This window comes from Manis pentadactyla, chromosome X (assembly GCF_030020395.1).
Source record: "Manis pentadactyla isolate mManPen7 chromosome X, mManPen7.hap1, whole genome shotgun sequence".
NCBI lineage: Eukaryota > Metazoa > Chordata > Mammalia > Pholidota > Manidae > Manis > Manis pentadactyla.
The window spans coordinates 96,052,017-96,072,936 of record NC_080038.1 but is presented as its reverse complement, the minus strand read 5'-3'; the positions used below and the strand labels follow the sequence as shown (position 1 = coordinate 96,072,936).

General features: G+C 43.7%; 1 pseudogene; it reads left to right on the top strand.

Annotated features, from left to right (window-relative positions):
- The first annotated feature begins 3,944 nt into the window (after nucleotides 1-3,944).
- LOC130681797 (uncharacterized) overlaps nucleotides 3,945-20,920 on the top strand; it is a 39,234-nt pseudogene continuing 22,258 nt past the window's right edge.

Sequence of the window (20,920 nt, the reverse complement as noted above, 5' to 3'; positions counted from 1 at the left end):
GTCTACTGCTGTGTGGTTCCTTCACCAGTCGGTTGTATTTCTGAGCACTAGCAGTGAACAATCCAAAACCGAGGTTAAGACAATAACTCCTTTTACAGAATCATCAAAAAGAACAAAATACTGAGGAATAAATTTAAGAAGAGATGTGTAAGACACTTGTACTCTGAAAACTGAAATAAATTAAAGAGGACCTAAATAAATGGAAAGGCACCCTGTGTTAGTGGATTGAAGATTTCATATTGTTAAGCAGCCCATAATCCTTAGGGCAATATGCACAGATTCAATGACATGCCTCTTATAATCTAACCTGGCTTCTCTGTAAGAATGGACAAACAGATCCTAAGACTCATACGGAAATGCAAGGGGCATGGATGGCCAAAAGAATCTTGAAAAAGAAGAAAAAGTGGGAGGATCCACCACACTTCCCAATTTCAAAACTTACTGTAAAGCTACGGCAATCCTAAAAAGCATGGTACTGGCGTAATGATAGACATATAAGTCAATGCTTTAGAATTAGCGCCAGAAATAAGCCCATATGTCTATCAACAGTTGATTTTCAATAAGGGTGCCAAGGCCATTCAATGGAGGAGCGAACAGCCTCTTCAACAAATGGTACTGGGACAACTGGATATCCACAGACAAAAGAACAAATTTGGTCCCCAGTCTCACACCATGTACAAAAATTAACTCTAAAATAGATCACAGAGCTAAATGTAAGGGCTGAAAGTATAAAAATTTTGGAATAAAACAGATGTAACTCCCCATGACCTCAGATTAGGCCAAGGTTACTTGACTATGACAGCAAAAGCACAGCCGCCAAAGGCAAACAAACAAAAAAGATGAATTGTACACCATCCAAATCAAAAACTTTTGTGCAACAAAGGACTCAACCTAGAAAGTGAAAGGACAGCCCACAGGACGGGAGAAACATTTGCAAATCATAAATTTGATAAGGGTCTACCTTCCAGAATGCATAAAGAACTCTTACAACTCAACAGCAAAAAAAAAGGCAAGCAACCCAGTGAAACAACAGGCAAAGGTCTTTAATAGGCATTCCTCCAAAGCAGTTATAAATGGCCAAGAGGCACAGGAAAAGATGCTCAATATCATTAGCGGATAGGGCAATGCAAACCAAAACCACCATGAGATAGCGCTTCTCACCCCATAAAGGGCAATTATAGTCAAGGCAAGGCAAAAGAGAGCAAAGCAAGTGGAAAATAACAAGTTTGGGGGAGGATGTGGAGAAACCAGAACCCACATTCACTGCTGCTGGGAATCCAAAATGGTACTGGTGCTGTCAGAAATTGGTTGGGCAGCTCCTCAGTAAGGTAAACATGGAATTACCATACAATCTCACTATGCCAACCCTAGCTATATACCCACAAGAATTGAAAACAGATCTTGGAACAGAACCTTGTACAGGAATCATCACCGCAGCGCTGCTCACGATAGCTACAAGGTGGGAATCACCCAAACGTCATCAGCTGATGAATGGATACACAACACGCGGTCGACCCCTGGTCTAGAGAATGTTATTCAGCAATGAAAAGGGACGGAGAGCTGATTCATGCTATGGTATGCACGAGCCACAAGGCAAACGTTATGCTGAGTGAAGCGGCCAGAGATAGAAGTCCGCCTATTTACTGGTGTGACGCCATTTGTAGGAAGTCTCCAGAATAGGCAAACCTCCATGGACAGGGAGCAGGTTCGGAGCTGCCTCCGGGAAGAGATGGTAGTGGGGGGGAGTGCCTGAGGAATTTGGGGGTTTCTTTTTGGGGTGGTGCCGATGTCTCAGGACTAGATAGCTGTGATGGATGCCCAACATTGGGGGTGTATACTTGGTGCCACTGGATTGTATCTGTTTATCATTTCTCCTGTCCAGTGGCAAGTGAGAGTTCCCTCAGAGAGAGGTGCCAGGGAGCAGGGTGCACAGGCTCCCGCCTGCACCTTTTCCTTGCAAGCACAGGCCCACCAGAGGCCAATGTGAGAGCAGTGACCTAACCGGATGTACATCACAAAGCATGCGCCTCAACCTATGAGGGGCCGGTCCATGGTCACTAGGATATGGAGTAACGGCTTGAGTGCTGGCTGTCCTAAGCGGTTGGGGCCAACTGGCGCACTGCATCGCATCCCACCGCACCTCGTTGCACAGCAGCACATCCCACCGCACCAGACTGCACCGCACCGCACCACAGAGTTACGCTGTTCTGAGAAAACGCACCCAATGCCCAACATGCCCCAGGAGAGGAGCTGTCGAGTGTTGTCTCGTGGGCACAGGAGGACCCACTTGTGCACCACCCAAGTGGAGCTGCGGTTCTTGGTGAACCATATGGAGTGCCTCCTGCAGGTGGGCCACTACACGCAGCACCTGAGCTTGTCCACAGCGGCCTTCCTAGAGGCCATCACCCAGTACATGATGGCCAAGGTCTTGGAGCTGGCACGCAACGAGACCCAGAACTCCGGCAGGAGGTGCATCATCACCCGAGAGCTCGTGGACATGGCGGTCTGCAACAACCCGCTGCTCAGTAGCTTCTTTGGGACTACTACCATATCCCAAGTGGCCCTGGCCTGGGAGTAGCTGCTCAACATGACCTGGATCCCTGGGCCTTGGCTGACAGGCAGCAGGCCCACTCACAGCCGGCACAGTCCCAGACTGGCTGGTGCCCTGGGCAAAGTCATTGACACTCATAAAGTGTTTAAAGAAACCAATGTGCATGTTTCAGTCACTTTTGTAGGAGGTGGTTGTGGGGCCTCCCTCTTTGGAGGGATGGGGGTTGCGGGGGCCTGGCATGGGGAGAGGCAGGGGACGGGTTGGAATGGAGGATGATAGAGATGCGGTTTCTCTTGGTGACAGTGCAAGTGGTTGCCCTGGGTGGGAGAGGCTGGCTGGGGTGGGGGTAGGGTGGAGGGTGAGTGTGGGGGTACAGAAGACCCCCCATTGGCTCTGAGAAAGTGGGAGCCCAGCGAAGTAGCCGGAAGGATGGTGTTCATTGGGGCAGACCTCAAGACCATGACTGCAGTGTTGTGATAGGAGAAACATGCAATGGCAACTTGGGGGCGGGATGGAGGGGTGTACAGAGTGGTTGGCACCTCCCAGTTGAGGGCCCCCAGCACCTCCTTGGCTTACCTTGGAGAGCCGCAGGGCTTTGCTCCTACGGGAGCGGGAGCCCATGTGGGCTGAGCCAGCAGAGGGCAAAGCCACAGGGAGCTGTCCCAGCGCTGGTGCTCCACCTCTCCTCCTGCAGCCCTTGCATCCAGCTGGGCCCTCCTGGGCACCCGGACAGGCCTGGTCCAAACCTGCAACCTGGCCTGAGGGCATCACAGTGAGTGTGCCTGGAGCCTGGGAGCCCTGGCCAGAGGCGGCAGGGCTGGTGGCTCCACTGCATGCTGCTCCCAGCACGCACAGCACCACTGCCCCCTTCCCCCGGGTGGCAGGATAGGATGGCATGGCGTGATGGTGCCCTGAGTGAGAAATGGTGCTGAAGGAGCAAGGCCCATCTGTCCTGGCTCCCTCTGGGACTGGCATGGGGGATCCCCAGGGGCAGGTAAGGCCTGGGAGTGACTCCTGCTCTGCACCCCTCATCCCTAGGCTGGGCCCCTGCTCGTGCCAACTTGGCCCATGTGTGGAGCCCTGAGGGAGGCACCTGGCCCAGGAGGCTCGTAACTTCCTCCCAGAGCTCCATTGGCAACAGGGGAACTGCGATCAGCAGGGGCAAGTCACAGGTGGGGCTCGCCTGACTGGCACAACACAGGCTTGTTGGGGAGGGACGTGGGAACTCGCGTGCCCAGCGGTATCATGAGAGGTATCCACAGGGTAATGGAGGAAGGGCCTGTTTGTGCAGGTGTGCTGGGGAGCCCGAGTGATGTCACGTGGAAAGGGGAGGAGCTTCCAAAGGCAATGTCAGTCTCTTTGGGGTGGAGCTGATCCCCGGATCTCTACGACCATGGCCTGGACCTCTTGGCGGGAAACAGCCATGTGGGGTTTGTTTACGCGGGCACACGGGGCATCCCACGTTACCTTGTGCGTTAAGCGGTGGAGCTTTGTGAAGGAGCCGCAGTCTCAGCAGTCTGCAGGGAGTGCGGTCATGTCCACCATGGTCTCTGACAGGGACAAGGCAGCAGCCATATAGGCCCCAGACGGCAGCGCCAGTGATGTGGGAGGTCAGGGCATCCCACGTAGCCTCCGAGCTCCTTATTGCCTGTCTTGCTCAGGCAGCCTTGAAATCAAGGGTGGCCCTGGCCACGGAGGAGCAGTGGATGAAGCAGGCATCTCCCCTGTGCAGGGTGAGCATGCACTGCCTGCGCTCCAGGACCTGGCAGAGATACAGACCCCATGGCTGTGGGGCTTAGAGGCCGACTGCTGGAGTTGTATCCTTTCCATGGAGCCTCCCTGGGCAGGGGCTGTGGTGGGGTGGCAGGGGCGCATGGCAGCAGCCTGGTGAGGGGACAGAAAGGTGCGCAGGGGGCGACCACGGGCAGCCTGGAGGGACTAGGGGTTGTCGACATCTGAAGGGCCTTGGTCAAGGCAGTGGGAAGAAGGCTTTCTTTCTATAATCGGGAACAAGACAAAGAGACCTGCTTTCACTGCTACTTTTCAACATTATACTGGAAGTTCTATATAGAGCTATTAAACAAGGAAAAGAAAAAAAGTCATCCAAATTGGGAAGGAAGAGATAAAACTATTCGTATTCACAGATGATGTGATGATACAAATATTTGTGTATGTGTGTATAAAATCCCAAAGTTACCTAAAGAAAACTAGAGCTAGTAAGTAATTTCAGCAAAGTTAGAGGGTATAAGATGAACAAGCAAAAATCAGTTTTGTTTCTATATACAAGCAATGAGCATCTTAAAAGGAAATTAAAATAGCAATTTTATTTAAAATAGAATCTAAAAGAATTAAATACTTAGGAATAAATCTAACCAAGGAAGTGAAAGACATGTATGTTGAATACTAGAAAACATTACTAGAAAAAATTAAGGAAGACCTAAATAAAGGGGAAGACATTCTGTGTACATGGATAGGAAAATTTAATATTATTGTCAGTACTACTAAAAAACCATATACAGATTCAATGTAATTCCAATCAAAATTCTAACAACCATCTTCACAGAAATAGAAAAGCCAGTCTTCAAATTTATATGGAATTTCAAGTGTTCCAAATAGCAATGATTTTGATAAAAGAACAAAGTTGAAAGTCTTACACTTCCTGATTTGAAAACTTACACAAACTGTAATAATCAAAACAGTGTGTTACCAGCAAAAAGACACACATTTAGATCAATGGAATAGAATAAAGAGCATAGAAATAAACCCTGACATGTTTGGTCAAATGATTTTGATGAGGGTTCCAAAACCATTCAGTGGGGAAAACGACAGTCTTTTCAACAAATGGTGTTGAAAAAATTGAATATCCATATGCAAAAGGATGAAGTTGGGCCCTTAACTTATAACATATACAAAACTTAAGTCAAAACAGATCAAAGATTTAAACATAAGAGCTAAAACTAAAAGTCTTAGAAGAAAACAGGAAGTTTTATGACATTGGATTCACAAAAATTTCTTATTTATGATACCAAAAACATAGGAAACAATAGTAAAAATAGAAAATTGGACTATATAAAAATAAAAAACTGTGCATCAAAGGAACAACAGCTCACAGAATGGGAGAAAATATTTGCCAATCAAGTGTCTGATAAGGGGTTAACATCCAGAATAAAGAACTCCTACGACTTAACAAAAAATCCCTTAATAAATTGATTAAAAAATGGGGGAGAGACTTGATAGACATTTCTCCAGAGAAATACAAATAGCCAATAAGCATATGAGAACATACTTAACATTACTAATCATAATGAAAATGCGAATCAAAACTGCAGTGAGATATGGCCTTACACCCATTAGAATGGCTACTAGCTAAAAAGCAGAAAATATCAAGTGTCAGGATGCAGAGAAATTGGAACCCTGTGTACACTGTTGTGGGAATGTAAAATGGCACGGCTGCTATGGAAAACGGTATAGTGGTTACTCAAAAACTTAAAAATAGAATTACTTTATGATCCAACAATCCCACTCCTGGGCGTATACCCAAAAGAAACGAAAGGAGGGACTCACACAGAAATTTATACATCCATGCTTTTTAGTAGCATTATTCACAATTGCAAAAGGTGGAAGAAACCGAAATGTCCATCAATAAAAGAATGGATGAACAAAATGTGTTATATACATCCCATGTATTATTCAGCCTTAAAAAGGAAGTACATTCTGAGACATAATATAACATGGATGAACTTTGTGGACATTATGCTAAATGAAATAAGCTGGTCACAAAGAGATAAAGGCCGTATCATTCCAATTACATAAGGTGCCTAGAGAAGTCAAATTCATAGAGATAGAAAGTGGAATAGTAGTTTCCAGGACTGTGGGGTAGAGGAGAAAGTGAGGAGGTATTGTTTAATAGGTACAGAACTTCAGTTTTGTAAGATGAAAAGAAGTCTGAAGATGGACAGTGGTGATGGTTGCACAACAGTATAAATGTATATAATATCCCAAACTATGAATCTAAAATGTTTAAGATGGTAAATTTTATGTTACATTGTTTTTACCACAATTAAAATAAATGTGATTTCAATCTTTTTAAGTTTGTTACAACTTGTGTCCTATCATGTGATCTATTCTGGAGAGTGTTCTGTGTGCACTTGAGAAGAATCCATATTCTGCTACTGTTTGGCAGATTGTTCTGAATTACATCTGTTAGGTCCATTTGGTCTATAGTGTTGTTCAAGTCCACTATTTCCTTAATTGATTTTATGCCTGGATGTTCCCTCTGTTCTTTAAAGTGGAGTATTGAAGTTTCTGTATTAGTGTCTATTGGTCCCTTCAGTTCTGTCATGTTTGCTTTCTATATCTAGCACTCTGATGTTGGGTCATTGACGCTAGCACTCTGATGTTGGGTCATTGTATATTTTTAAGTTATACCTTTCTGATTAATTAATCCTTTTGATTTATCAGGGGGTAAAGAAGAAAGAAAAGGAATATCAGAAAATATCCCGAGATGAATTAAATGAAAACAGAACATGTAAGTTTTGAAAACGTAGCAAATGCAGTACTAAGTGGGAATTATAGCACTAAATGCCTATATTAAAAAAGAAGAAATATCTCAAATTATCTACACAACTTTATACCTCAAGGAACTAGGGAAGAAAAACCAAACTAAGCCTAAAGTTAACTAAAGGAATAAAATAATAAAAATTAGAGCAGAAATAAGTGAAGCAGAGAATATAAAAAATGAACAAAACTGGGAGATGATACCTGAAAAAGCTAAACAAGATTGGCAGACCTTTGGGTAGACTGAGAAAAAGTGAGGGAAGACTCAAATAAATACAATTAGAAATGAAAGGAGACATCACAACTAATGTCAAAGAAATAGAGGATAAGAGACTACTGTGAACAATTATATGCCAACAAAATGGATAACTGGGGACAAGCCCTGCCTGTTTGTAACCTTTTGTCCCAGAATAACCATGTGTCCACATAGCACCCTCCTTTGAGCAGTATGCTTAGGCATTTGATGGCTTGGGGCTAGCTAAATCCAGGCCTGCCTTATTGATGTAGACATCTTAGATAAGGAGGCAGATCCCTCTGACCAAAGTTTTGTTCCTTGGCATACAGGTTGCATAAGAAGGATGTCTCCTACCAAAGCATGTAGTTTCTGTCCCTTCACCCCATAAAAACAGTTCCCTCTCTGTCTGTGACAGCGGTGTGCAACCTCGTCTTACTCTCCTTCAGCCTTGCTTGCTGGATGCCAGTAGGAGCCATTTTTGACACTCCTATCTGCTGTGCTGAAACAACTTGCTCCACCTTAGTGTTCCCCCATGAACTCACCCCACCTATCCAGCCTTCCTCCAGCAGATACCCCTCAAAGCAACTCCTGCACTGCCATACCCGGTGAACAGCCTCAGTCAGGACAGGCAACCCTGTAGAATGACTCTTGCCTCAGAGAGGGGAGGAGCTATCCCCATGCATCAGCACACCCATAGTAGATAAAACCAGGTCTCTTAGCCAGCAGTGCCATGAGTAAGCCCTCCTCCCTACCAGTGCACCCATAGCAATCCTGGTAGGCAGTTGCTGACAGCTGGGTAGAGGGCTGGCCCTACCAATCAGCACACTCAGAGCATTTGTGGCCCAGCCACAACAGGTTGGTGCAAGCAGCCTGCAGAGGGGATACGCCTGGAGTACTTGGTTCTGGTGACTAGGGGGTATTGTGCTACTGGGCATTGCAATCACCTACTACATAAGGCCACTGCTTTCAAGACCAGCAGATGTGGCTTACATACCTAATACATAGAAATAAACACAGAGAATCAGAAAATGAGGCAGAGGTATATATTCCAAATGAAAGAACAAGAAAAAATGCCATAAAAAAAGCTAAAAATGAAATGGACATAAGCAATCTACCTGATAGAGTTCAAAGTAATGATCATTAAGATACTCATCAGATTGGAGAGAAGATTGGATGAATTCAGTGAGAACTAACAAAGAGATAGAAAATATAAGAAAGAAACAGTTAGAGCTGAAGAATACAGTAACTGAAATGGAATATATGCTACAGAGAACAAACAGCTGATTAGAGGATGTGGAAGAATCAATCCCTGATCTAGAGGACAGAGTAATGGAAATCATTCAAGGTCAATGGCAAAAAGAAAAAGTTCTAAAAATGAGAATAGGTTAAGGGACCTTTGTGACAACATCAAGCATAGTGACACTCACATTTTAGGGGTCCCAGGAGAGGGGAGAGAGGAGCAGAAAACTTATTTGAAGAAATAATAGCTAAAACCTTCCCTAATGTGGAGAAGGAAACAAGACATCCAGGTCCAGGAAGCACAGAAAGCCCCAAACAAGATGAAAACCATGGAGGTAAAAAAATCAAGACAGAATGAAAATGGAAAAAGTTAAAGATAGAACTCAAAAGCAGCAAAAGACAACCGAGCAGTTACAAGGAAAACCCAAAAAGGCTATTGGCTGATTTTTCAGAAGAAACTTTGCAGGCCAGAAGGGTGTGGTATGATATATTCAAAATGCTGAAAGGAGAAAACTACAAGCCAGAAATATTTAGCAACATTATCATTCACAATTGAAGGAGAGATAAAAGAGTTTTCCAAACAAATGTTAAAGGAGTTCATCAACACTAAATTCGCCTTACAAGAAATGTTAAAGGACTTCCTTAAGCAGAAAAGAAAAGGACATAACTAGATAAGAAAATTATGAAAGAAAAAAATTTCACTGGTAAAAGCAAACATATCATAAAAGTAACAGGACAAACACTTATAAAGCTAGTATGAGGTAAAAAGAAAAGTAGTAAAATCAGATATATCTACAATAATTACTTAAGGATACACAAAATAAACAGATGTAAAATACACATAAAATGTGGAGGGAGAGTAAAAATGTGCATTTACAATGCATTTGAACTTAAGCAACCATCTGCTTAATACAGACTGCTATATACATAGGATGTTATATATGAATCTCATGGTAACCACAAACTAAAAACTTATACAAAAAAGAAAGAGGAATGCAAGCATAACTAAAGAAAGTTATCAAATCACAAAGGAAGAGAGCAACAGATAGAAGGCAGATTACATGTTAGGCCCTGAAACAAGTCTTATTAAATTGAAGAAGATTAAAATCATATCAAGCATCTTTTCTGAGCACAACATTATGAAATTAGAAATCACTTACAAGAAAAAAACTGGAAAAAAACAAATATGTGGGGCTAAGTAACATGCTACTGAACAACCAATGAGTCAATGAAGAAATCAAATAGGAAATTAAAAAATACCTGGGAACAAAAGAAAACAAACACAACGGTTCAAAATCTTTGTGATGCAGCCAAATCAGTTCAAGATGGAAGTTTATAGTAATACAGGTGAACCTCAAGAAAAAACACTTACCTTACACCTTAGAGAACTACAGTAAGAACAGACAAAGCCAAATTTAGTAGAATGAAGAAATTAACAAAGATGAGAGTGGAAATAAATGAAATAGAGACTGAAAAGACAAGAGGGAAGATCAGTGAAACTAAGAGATAGTTATTTGAAAAGATAAAATTAACGAGCTTTCAGCCAGACTTATCAAAAAGAAAAGAGGTCAATCAAATAAATCATAAATGAAAAAGGAGAAGTTAGAATGAACACCACAGAATGCAAATCATTACAAGATTTCTATGCCATGAAAAAATACATGGCAACCAATTGGACAGCCTAGAAGAAATGGATAAATTCCTAGAAACAGGCAATCTTCCTGATGACTGAATGACTGAATCAGGAGGAAAAGAAAATTTGAACAGATCAATTACTAAGAATAAAATTGATTTGGTAATCAAAAAAATAAAAAAACTCCCAACAAACAGAAGTTCAGTACCAGATGACTTGACAGATGAATTCTACCAAGCATTTAAAGAAGATACTTTTCCTGATCAAACTATTCCAAAAAATTGAAGAGGAAGGGATGCTTCCAAATTCATTCTATAATGCTAGCAGTACCCAGATACCAAAAACAGATAAAGACACTAAAAAAAAAAAAGAAAGAAGAAAAACCTGCAGACCAATATCCTTGATGAACATAGATGCAAAAACTCTCAATAAAATAGTGAACTGAATTCAGAGTTACATTAAAAAGATCATTTACCATAATCAAGTGGGATTTATTTCAGGGATTCAAGGATGGTACAACATCTGCAAATCAATCAACGTGATATACCACATTAACAAAATGAGGATAAAAATCATATGATTGTCTCAGTAGATGAGAAAGCATTTGACAAAATACAAATCCATTCATGATAAGAACTCTCAACAAAGTGGGTATAGAGGGGACATACCTCAACATGATAAAGGCCATATATGACAAACCCACAGCTAATATCATACTCAGTGATTAAAAGCTGAAAAGTTTTCCTCCAAGATCAGAAACCAGACCAGAATGTCTAATCTCCATGCTTTTATTCAACATAGTACTGGAAGTCCTTGACATAGCACCTAGAGAAGAAAGAAAAGGAAATAAAGGCATCCTTCATTAGGGATAAGTAAAAATAATAAGGAATAAGTAAAACTGTTCCTATGTGCAGATGACATAATAGTGTCTTTGGAAAACCCTTAAGACTCCACCAAAAAACTACTACAATAAATTAATTGAGTAATGTTGTACAATGAAAAATTAATATGTAGTCTGTTGCACTTCTATATACTAATAATGAACTAGCAGAAAGAGAAATTAAGAAAAACAATCCCATTTACAGTTGCATCAAATAGAATAAAACACGTAGGAATAAATTTAAAGGAGGTGGAAGTCCTGTACTCTGAAAACTGTAAAACACTGATAAAGACTCAAATAAATGGAAAGATACACTGTGCTCTTGGATTGGAAGAATTAATATTGTTAAAATGACCATATTACCCAAAGTAATCTACAGATTTGGTGCAATGTCTATCAAAATATCAATGGCATTTTTCATAGAACTAAAACAAATAATTCTCAAATGGAACCACAACAGGCCCAAATAGCCAAAGCAATCTTGAGAAAGAACAAAGCTAGAGGTATCACACTTCCTGATTTCAAAATATACTGCAAAGTTATGATTACCAAAACAGTATGGTACTGGCACAAACACAGACTTGTGGATCAATGGAACAGAATAGAGAACCCTGGAATAAATCCATGTTTATATGGTCAATCAATCTATGACAAATGAGGCAAGCATATACAATGGAGAAAAAGTCTTACCAGTAAATGGTGCTGGGAAACAACTACATGCAAAAGAGTGACACTGGATCTGTGTCTTACACCATACACACACACACACACACACACACACAAAAAAAGCACATCAAAAAAATGGATTAAAGATTTAAATGTAAGTTCTGAGGCCATAAAACTCCTAAAAAAAACCATAGGCAGTAAATTCTGGAACATCAGCCTTAGTAATTTTTTTCTGGATATGTCTCTCCAGGCAAAAGACACAAAAACAAAAACAAGTGGGACTACAAAAAAAAAAAAGAAAAGAAAAAAAGCTACCACACAGTGAAGGAAACCATGAACAAAACAAAAAGGCGGTGTACTGAATAGGAGAAAATACTCACAAATCATATATCTGATAAGGGGTTAATATCCAAAATATAAAAAACACAACACCAAGACAACAAATAATCCAATTAAAAAGTGGGCAGAGGAACTGAGTAGACAGTTTCCTAAAGGAGATATACAGATAACCAATAGACACATGAAAAGATGCTCAACAACACTAATCATCAGGGAAATGCAAATCAAAACTACAGTGAGATATGACCTCACACCAGTCAGAATGACAAGTATCAAAATGACAAGAAATAACAAATGTTAGTGAGAATGTGGAGAATAGGGAATCCTCATGCACTGTTGTTGAGAATGTAAAATGGTACAGCCACCACAGAAAGCAGTATGGAGGCTCCTCAAAAAATTAAACATAGAAATGCCATAAAAACCAGTAATTCTACTTCTGGGTAATTACCTGAAAAAAATTAAAACACTAATATGAAAAGATCCTATTTAGCCTTATGTTCATTACAGCATTATTTACAATAGCCTAGATATGGAAACAATCTAACTACCCATCAGTAAATGAATGGATAATGAAGATATGGTGTAGACACACAATGGAATATTACTCAGCCACGAAAAAGAATGACCTCTTTCCATCTGTAACAACATGGATAGACCTAGAGGATATTATGCTAAGTGAAATAAGTCATACAGAGAAAGACAAATAGCATATGGTTTCTATGTGGAATTAAAACCAAAAAGAAACAGACTCATAAATACAGAGTGCAAACTGGTATTTGCCAGAGGGGATGTGGGTGAGCAGATAGGTGGAGTAGATGAAGGGGATAAAGAAGCACCAACTTCCAGTTATGAAATAAGTTTTGGAGAAGAAAAATACATATAGAGGAAATAGTCAATAATATTCTAATAACTTGATATGGGGAGAGATGGTAACTACACTTATTATGGTATTTTGTAATGTATATAAATATCAAAGCACTGTGTTGTACACCTGAAATGAATATGTCAACTACAATAAAAAAAAATTTTTTAAATAAACTAAAGGCCAATATTCCTGATGAACATAGCTGCAGAAATCCAAAACAAAATACTAGCAAACTGAATTCAGTAGCATATTAAAAGGATTATACACTATGACCAAGTGGGATTATCCTTGGGATACAAGAATCGTTCAACATATACACATCAGTGAATGTAATAAACACATTAACAGAAATGTTAAATATCATAATCAATGCAGAGAAAGTTCAATTTGACTAAATTTAACATCCTCTCATGCTTAAAACCTCAACAAACTAGGTACAGAAGGCATTTACCTCAATATATTAAAAGGCTATATGTAAGTCCTATCGCTCCCCTCCCTGCTTCTGACCCGCAGAAAAGGGAGGAGACACAATAAGATACTGAAGACCTGAAAGGGCCAGCCAGGACACTCAAGGCGCAACAGCGCAAGAGTGGTGCTGAGAGGGCACCCTTCATATTTATTGAGCAAATACATGTTAACAACAATAGAATTCTGTGTGGGGGACTTAATAGACAACCATTAACTAACTCTAAACTTAATCCTCGGCAGTCTCCAGTTTCCTGGGGCATGACGTCTTACATGGTATTGAAACAATAGCAAGGGCAATTAGGTCACAGAAACTGTTTTGGTCTTGTTTGTTCTGTTCCTGATCACTTATCAGGAATTACAGGAAAAATAATCAAGTCATATATGATTATACATTTGATTTCTATACTTGATTTATATATATATATTTTTAAATAAAATGTTGAAGTAGTGGGTAAATATAATAAAAATTAGTTTCTAATAGAGAGCTTTTTAACACAGTTTACTTTTTCATAAAAGATAATTTATTTTTTAAATCTTGTGATGTAATATAAGGATGGAAAGTAGAGTTTAGTGTAGTAGGAAGGCAAGTGTAGGCGGTCAGGTCTGTGCCTTATAGACTAGGTATTGATCCGAGCTAGACAAGGGCAACAAAACAGCCATGGGTGCAGAAGATTTCTCTCAAAACTGGGGGGATGAGGTTCTAAGCCTCACCTCAGTTGACCCCCAATTTCTCACCTGATGTCCCTCCTGCGACTGTGCCTGTCTTAGGTTGTTCCTCACTTGAGGAAACTTACCCGTCTCTGGCTAACCAGTCATCTTCCGGGGCCATACAGGGAGATGTAAAGTTGGTGAGAGATAAGTAATATTCTTTGAAAAGATTAGCTTTTTACTTCTCTGCAGATTTATGCCCCATGGCTCCTATGTCCAGCACATGTCTTGAGGTATTTTTACCAGCTGGAAGGATTATGATACACAGTAATTTTAAGTATGAGGCACAATTTCTAGTAAAGGGCTGTATTTAGGAAGGAAAAAGAAAAGCTATATAAGTAGCAAAGAAGAAAATATGAGAACATTGATTCTTTCTTTGACACAACTTCTTGTAGAGTAACGTAAGCATGTATAGGTTTTAACAAACTACTAATTAAATTATGTACACTTTCAGTCCGGGGAAAGGAAATCCCGGGCAAAATACTCCTAAAAACCAAAATCAGTCAAAGGGAGAAATGAAGTTTAAAACCCGTTTATTTCTCACAAACTGCAGTCTCAGGCTGTATTTCTTCTCCGCTCCAGCAGCCACAACACCGGCCCTCCCCTTCACCTCTCAGGTACAGATAAGCCCTCGGTTGCCCAGGTAATCACCCATTGATATGGAGATGCCCTTCTCCACCCCTGAGGAAAGATGCGAATGCACTAAAGCCATACTTCTTTCCACCTCTGAACGCCTATTGATATGCAGATATACTAAAGCCAGGCGAGATATTCTGGAAATGTTGCAATTTTACCCACATACACACATTAACATAACAGGAATACAGATGCATAGTAAAAGCAGACCTACAATTACCGGCCATATCTAATGAAACCAAGAAAACCGGTTAGGTAACTCAGGCATTTGTGAAAACTTATTAATAATATGATGAATATTGTCTAATTGATTTTGAATGGTTTGAGAAAAATCAGACAAATTAAAAAAACACATTCCTGGAAACTGTTCACATCCCATATGTTCTTTTAACAGCAGTCTATAGTAGCATGATTCTGAAGCACTGCAACTCACATTTCTCCTAGCTCTTGATTGAGTTCAGATAATACAGAAGCAGTCAAATTCGTTGTCTTAATGTATACACAGGCCAGCTTAGATATCTCTTTTTGCATTCCACCGACAAGTCCAGGAACTGGCAGGATGAATGCAGCTGTAACTGCAACAGAGGTGGGTGGCATCTAGAAGCTTCAAGTTGTCATCACAATCAGATGGCAGAGGTCGGAGAAATCTTTCATGACTACTTCGGGATTAATCTATTAGAGCAGGAAGGATGCATCCCACGCCACATATACCTTGATAATGTGAAGGGAGGGCTTAGGGTGTGGACTTGTACCACCTGCCCTGCCCCTAAGGTGGGCTGGGTTGTTCTGTTTGCTAGGGCTGTTTACAGTGAAGTCACGGGTTACGCTGAGATACCCTTCTTTGTTTGCAGAACACTCCAACATTCCAGGCGAAGCTGCTCCTGGCCTTTTGAGCTTTAACTGATCTCACTGAAGAATGACTCTAGAGCTTAATGTTTAACGCAGAGTTTTGGTAGGGGGTTTCCTTGGCATGTAGTTACATTGCTCTGACTGCAAATATCCTGCCTTGCTTTTTCCGGAGACCCTCACCTGTTAGGGTTCGGGACTCCGGGGCTTCTCCAGAGAACAAACCACACAGGCACGGAGATGTAAATCCAAGCAAAGTCTTTATTCAGCCAGCTAGCTGGGGCCAACAGCACCTCCCCTGACACGCAGGTCGAGTCCGAGCTGTCGACCCCCAAGCAACTTTAGGTATAGATTATATAGGATTTCCACAGCCATTGCACCAAAGCCCATACATTACCACAACCAGTGAATTTAAAACACATCCCATACTTTAACCAATAAAGTTGAAACGGGGACCCGCCGCTTGCCTGATCTTTGCACGAGCATTCCTTAACGTCTTGTCACGAGTTTTGTCCCCCTTAGGGTATGGAAACTGGGTGGCTCTCGCTCTAGGGTGTTTCCTGCATTCCTTTACATTCCCCCCTTTTCTTGACTAAACTGAGGAATCTTCCACAGCGGCATCTAGGGCCTGATACCTTTGACGAAGGACTAAAAGTTGGACAGTGTCAATCCTTTCCCGCACAAACCTAACAAGCCTGTTAATTATGCATGGGCCAATCGTAAGCAGCAACAGCAGGATGACCAGTGGCCCTGCAATGGCCGAGAGGAGGGTAGCGAACCAAGGTTTGTATTTGAACCAAGACTCAAACCAACCTTTGCTACTTTCATATTCTCTACGTCTCTTCTCTAGATCTTTCTTCAGTTTGGCCAGGGAGTCTCTTACTGCACCTGTTTTGTCTACATAGAAACAACATTCTTCCTTTAAGGCTGCGCACAGCCCACCTTCTCTTAAGAACAGGAGGTCCAGGCCTCTTCGGTTCTGTAGAACCACCTCCAACAAGGAAGTGAGGGATTGCTCCAGGTCTGACATTGTCTGTCGGAGTTGTTCTAGGTCCCTATCAATTGCCAGCCTCAGGGCTGTAAGCCCCTGTTCCCGAGTTACAAGGGCTGCGACCCCAGTGCCTGCCCCTGCTATCCCTAGGGAGAAGAGGGCCCCAATTGTCAGGGCAGTAACAGGCTCCCTCTTTCTCCGGTGGGGGCTCGACACTTCTTCCCAAAAAGAAAGGAGGGATTCATGAGAACAATATATTAGGCGAGGTAGAATGGCCACAAGCACACAAAACTCACTGCTAGCATTGAACACAAGGGTGGATAGGGCCGGGGTGAGGCCTGTCTTTGAACAGAGCCACCAACCCGAGGAGGGTATAACCCACTTTCCCGGCTCCCACGTGGTGTTATTATAGGAGGAGCATAACTGACTCTGGGCTGTAGGGACTGTGCCCACACATGTACCAGTGATTGAGACCTGAGCGATCGTAAGTCCCCTCGGTCCCCTGTCCCAAGGAGTGGGATAGGAGTCGTTGATAGTGTAGGAGCCATTTATCCCGACTGCCTCATAGAAGGGGGGTGAACCTGGGTAGCATAACCAACAGGGATCAGTGAAGGAGGGAGTGGTGTGGTTCAGAGTTTCTGGTACTGCCTGCACCATCTCCCACAAGGGGTTATCTAACCCGGACGGACCCAAACCCGGTCTTCCTGCAGGTCCTGGAATCAGCTTCACAGATGTGGTTCCCTCGAAAGTCCATATTAAGGTGCTTATCAGCAGGATCCCCTTAATCTTCGGCATAGGTGTACTTTTAGAGGATTCGCAGGATGCTGCTGCACCTTCCACTCTTCCTCGCGGGCTCCTGGATCCTTATGAGGCAGGACCTTCTGAACGTGGGTGTGATGCACCCAGGGAGCGATACCATCTACCTTGAGGGCAGTGGGGGTGGTAAACAATACAACGTAAGGTCCCTTCCACCTGGGCTCGAGTGTCCTCACTCGGTGTCTCTTGACCCACACCATGTCCCCTGGGACTATGCCATGTTCCGGGCCCGGAATCTTCCCGCCCTCATAATATGCTCTAATCAGGGGCCAGATTTCCTGTTGCACTTTAGCGAGAGCTTGCAACACATTCAGGTAGTCAGAGGCCGGGTCCCCTGCCCCGGAAAGCTGTACTCGCCGAGTTATGGGTGGAGGAGCTCCATACATTATCTCAAATGGAGTTAAACCATGTACATAGGGGGAGTTTCGAGCATGGAAGATGGCTAAGGGAAGGAGGGTCACCCAGTCCCCGCCAGTCTCTAATACCAATTTAGAAAGGGTCTCCTTCAAGGTCCGATTCATTCTCTCTACCTGCCCAGAGCTTTGTGGGTTATAAGCACAATGTGACTTCCAATCTACCCCCAAAGCCTGGGCCAGTCCCTGCAGGATCTTGCTAACCAAAGCCGGGCCGTTATCTGAACCTATGGCTTCAGGGACCCCATATTGGGGGATAATTTCTTCAATTAATCTTTTTGCTACTACCTGGCTTGTCTCATGCTTGGTTGGAAAAGCCTCCACCCACCCTGAGAAGGTGTCTACCATAACTAGCAAATACTTGTACCCATACTTCCCTGGTTTTACTTCGGTGAAGTCTATTTCCCAGCTCCTCCCTGGAGTCCTCCCCCTTTCCTGAGTACCTGTCGGGTGGGGCTCTCTTGGGGCTGGTTTCAGCATTGCAAAGCTGCTGCGTTCTCTCGTGATCTGACGAGCTGCCTCATTCTGGTGGGGAAACACCAACTGCGCAGACTGGAAAAGGCTGAGCAGTTTTTTCCAGCCTAGATGGGTGGACTTATGCAGATTAGCAAGCATGTACTGTCCTAATGCTTCTGGCAGGATCAATCTACCTTCTTGGTCCCTACTCCAATTTCTCTCCTCAAACACTCTACCCGAGACTTGTTTCCTAATCCACTCAAGATTCTGAGGGGAATACTCAGGTTTAGGTGGCAAGGCGGGCAGTTCAGGTATGGGTACCTCGAGGGCTGCAAGTACAAGGGAGTCCGAGAGGGCCGCCCTCCTAGCTTCCGCATCAGCATGTTTGTTGCCGATGGCCTCAGGCGTCTTCTTTGATTGGTGGCCCGGTACATGTATAACTGCTACTGCCTTCGGTTTTTCTATAGCAGCCAGTAATCTTTGGACTTCTTGTAGATTCCCCAGCTCCTTTCCTTCTGCGGAGCGGAATCCTCTTTCCCGGTAAATGGCTCCATGGACATGGACAGTGCCAAAGGCATATCTGCTATCTGTGTAGATGTTGGCCCACTTGCCTTCTGCTCTCTCCAGGGCCTCAGCAAGAGCAATAAGTTCCGCCTTCTGTGCTGAGGTGTCAGGGGGCAGGGCTGCGCTCCAGACTACTCCCCCCCTCGTGGGTCACCACCGCTGCCCCTGCTCTCCTGACTCCCTCCTGCACAAAGCTGCTCCCATCTGTGTGCCAATTTAGCTCACAGTTCGGTAATGGTGTGTCCTTCAAGTCTGCTCGCATCTGGATAATTCCGGAGAGGATGTCTCTACAGTCATGGATGGGGGTCGACAGATCTGGGTCCGGCAGAAGGGTGGCAGGATTTAAGGTCACAGGGTCGGAGAAGGCAATTCGTGGAGAATCTAGTAGGAGCCCTTGGTAGTGGGTGAGTCTTGTATTCGTCATCCATTTTCCTGGAGGATGCCTGAGGATCCCCTCCACAGTATGTGGGGCTGTTACCCTCAAGTTCTGGCCAAAAGTGAGCTTGTCTGCCTCTTTTACCAGTAGAGCAATGGCTGCTAGGATACGCAGACAAGGTGGCCATCTGGAGGCCATGGGGTCTAGTCGCTTGGACAAATAGGCCACCGGTCTTTTCCATGGACCTAGCTGCTGAGTCAAGACTCCTTTAGCCACTCCTTTCTTTTCATCTACAAACAAGATGAAGGGTTTTTCTGGGTCTGGGAAAGATAAGGCGGGGGCCCGGAGGAGAGCTTCTTTTAGTCTGTCAAAAGCCTCTTGTTGTTCTTGAGTCCATTGCCAGCCCCACCCTTCTTTGGTAGCCTCATATAGCGGTTGGGCTATTTCTGCGTACCCTGGAATCCAGAGCCTGCAGAACCCAGCTGAGCCAAGAAATTCCCTCACTCCCCGGGGTGAGAAAGGGACGGGGATAGTCAGAATAGTTCGTTTCATGGCCGGCGTTAGCCACCTGGCTCCGTTAGATATTTTGTACCCCAGGTAGATCACTGACCTTTGACAGATGTGGGCTTTCTTGGCACTGGCTCGATATCCCAGTTCGCCTAGTTCAGCCAACAAGTTCCCTGTGGCTTCTTTGCACTCCTCACGGGTTTCTGTGGCCAGCAACAAGTCATCCACATACTGCAGCAATGTCACACGGGGGTGGCTCCTGCGAAAGGGCTCCAGGTCCTGGCTTAGGGCTTCATTGAATAAAGTGGGAGAGCTTTTGAAACCCTGTGGCAGTCTAGTCCAGGTAAGCTGCCCGTTTCTTCCTCCCCCTGGTTCCTGCCACTCAAAGGCAAACAAAGGCTGACTAACTTCAGAAAGGGGGATACTGAAGAAGGCATCTTTCAGGTCCAGAGTAGTATACCACACATGTGAGGGTGGCAGGTGGCTGAGCAAGTTGTAAGGGTTGGGCACTGTGGGGTGGATGTCCTCGATCCTTTCATTAACCGTTCGCAAGTCTTGCACCGGTCGGTATTCTCTGCCGCCAGGCTTCTTTACTGGAAGCAGGGGCATATTCCATGCAGATTGGCAAGATTTAAGGACTCCAGCCTCTAACAGTCTGTGGATAGGGGGTGCTATCCCTTTCCTAGCCTCTTCCGGTATTGGATACTGCCGGACTCAGATGGGCAGGGCCGTGGCTTTGAGCTGAAGAACAACTGGGGGCAGATGTTTGGCGAGACCAATTCCTCCGGTTTCGGCCCATGCAGAAGGGAACTTCTGCAACCAAGAGTCAATTTCTCCCTGGCCCCCCTTTTCTTGATCTGCCTGAAACAGGCAATGCTTGTCGGCTAGGGATAGGGTTAGCACATGCACCGGTTGTAGGGACTGCCCTTCTTTGTCCATGATCTTTATCCCTTCAGGTTCAAAATGAATGTGCGCCCCGACCTTGGTCAATAAGTCTCTGCCCAGTAACGGTGCGGGGCTTTCGGGTACAACCAGGAATCAGTGAGAGACCTGATGTCTTCCTAGGTCCACTTTTCTATTAGTAGTCCAGGCACATTTCTTGGACCCTGTTACTCCCTGGACTACACTTGTGCGTCTTGGGTTTAGGGGACCATGGGCTTGGTTGAGAACTGAA